This window comes from Geospiza fortis, unplaced genomic scaffold, assembly GCF_000277835.1.
Source record: "Geospiza fortis unplaced genomic scaffold, GeoFor_1.0 scaffold41, whole genome shotgun sequence".
Lineage (NCBI taxonomy): Eukaryota > Metazoa > Chordata > Aves > Passeriformes > Thraupidae > Geospiza > Geospiza fortis.
The window spans coordinates 13,101,730-13,103,707 of NW_005054299.1; positions in this window are offsets into that span (position 1 = coordinate 13,101,730).

Here is a 1,978-nt window from a genome sequence, read left to right on the forward strand (position 1 = left end):
GGCGGAGGGCGGGGGGCCAGCCAGCCCAGCCTGGGCTCTGGCAGGGCCCCGCTGGCCGCAGCGCGCACGTTGCCGGCCGCACGTAGGTGCCCGCAGCCCAGCAGGGCCTGGCAGGGCCGCTGTCCCGGGCTCCCAGCCGCCCCTGCCCCGCTCCTTTTCTCCCTGCCAGCCAGTGCCCCATCGGCTTCCTCCCTCCTTCGCTCTGGCTTTCTTTTCGCTTCTTTTTTTCCCACTCGCCCTGTTGCATAAGGAGAGGCAGAGGACGCAGAAAGAGGCGGTGCCAGCAGTGAATAGGAGGCAATAGGGGATGAGAGAAGGGTCGGGCATCACTGCTCGGTCTGTTTGGAAAGAGATGGGTGCTCATCCCATTGCCACAAACGCTTCCAGAGAAGTCACTTCCTTCCCTCCTTCTGCTCTTTGTTCCACGCCACAAAGGAGGAGCGGACGGTGCCTGTGCCAGGCAGGGAGCATGTCCCCCATGGGGGGGCAGCGTGCTCCCAGCAGCTGCTGTGCCTACCACTGTGTCTTTGTCCCGGCTCCCCCTGCCCAGGGCAGGAGGGTTCTGCTGCCAGGTGGGGCTGGGACCCCTGGGCCTCTGCCAACATGGACTAAGTCACTGCTTCCCCTCCTTCCCTGTGTCACATCAGGGTCTTGCTGTGACACGTAGGGCTGGGTGGCCTGGCCTGGGTCAGGTGGCTTGACCCATCAGGATATTGTGCAAAACACAGTGGTGGCTGGTGATGAGGAGCTCTGTGACAGAAACATGGTCAAATGTTAGCCTAAATGCTGGGTCCGTATGCTGTCAACTCAAATGATGGATGGAGGATTAAAAAGAGACACACCAGGACCCTTCTGGACATTAGTAGTGTGCAGGGGGTGCTTAAATTCATGTTTGTTAGTGTCCCCTGTGATATCCAGGACAATGTCCCTCTCCCCACTGTTCCTTCAAATTCCTGTCTCTTCTCCACCTTGCACCAAGTTCTTTTCCCCCAGCTCTTCCAGCCTGAGTTCTTTGCACTGATATCAGGGAAATCTACCCCTGTATTGTTATGGCCTCAGAAAGGCAAAGGTACTATGGCAGACTCTTGGCCACAGTACTGTGCAAAGCCCTCTGATGCATTTTTCTCCGTCTCTCCTTTGTAGGTGACCCAGGGCAGAAGGCAACCAAGTGGACCCTGATTCAAGGTTTGAGGGGGATCTATGAGTTTTGTTTTCATTAACCTGTGAATCCTGCTTACAGCAACTGTGGCTGCCAGGATCCCCAAACAGGTAATAATTAGCATTCACTCCATGATTCACAGAAGGCTGGTCAATCTCTTTATTATATCATTATTAAGAAACCCATTGCTTTTACAGACAGTTACGATACACCTGGACCTAATTGGTCCTTTAATTAAAACAACATCACCATTGGCTAATTAAAAAATCACCCTTTGGTAAACAAATCTCCATAACACATTCCACATGTTCACAACAACAGGTGCAGCAGCAGGTTAAGATAAGAATTATTTATCATTCTTTTCTCTGTTCTTCTCACAGCCTTTCCCAGAAAGGCTTGGGAAAGTTATGTGCTGCTCTCTGTGGCCAGAGAGCTGCTGCCCCCAGCAACAGCACAAGATACTCTTACTTTTTTTCTTTCATTTTTGCCTTGCATTTATTTCCTTTCCAGAAACTGTGTCCTCTTGAGTTCTCTGGCTGGGAACAGTGAACTCATCCATCAGTGAATTCATCCCTCATCCAGGCAGGCTCAGGTTCTCATGGTCCCTGCCTTAGACTTCCCAGTCACCCTACTGCTCCCAGTGAGTCTCCCCGTTACTGGGAGAAAAGGTCAAGGGTATGATTTTTTTTTCTTTGCACCCTCTTATGGTGAATGTGTCTTTCTGGCTGTACCCCATGGCATCACCTTCACTCACCATGGGAATGCCTGCTCACATCCAACATGCCCACAGATGTCAGGGGGCAACTTGCCTCAGTGAGA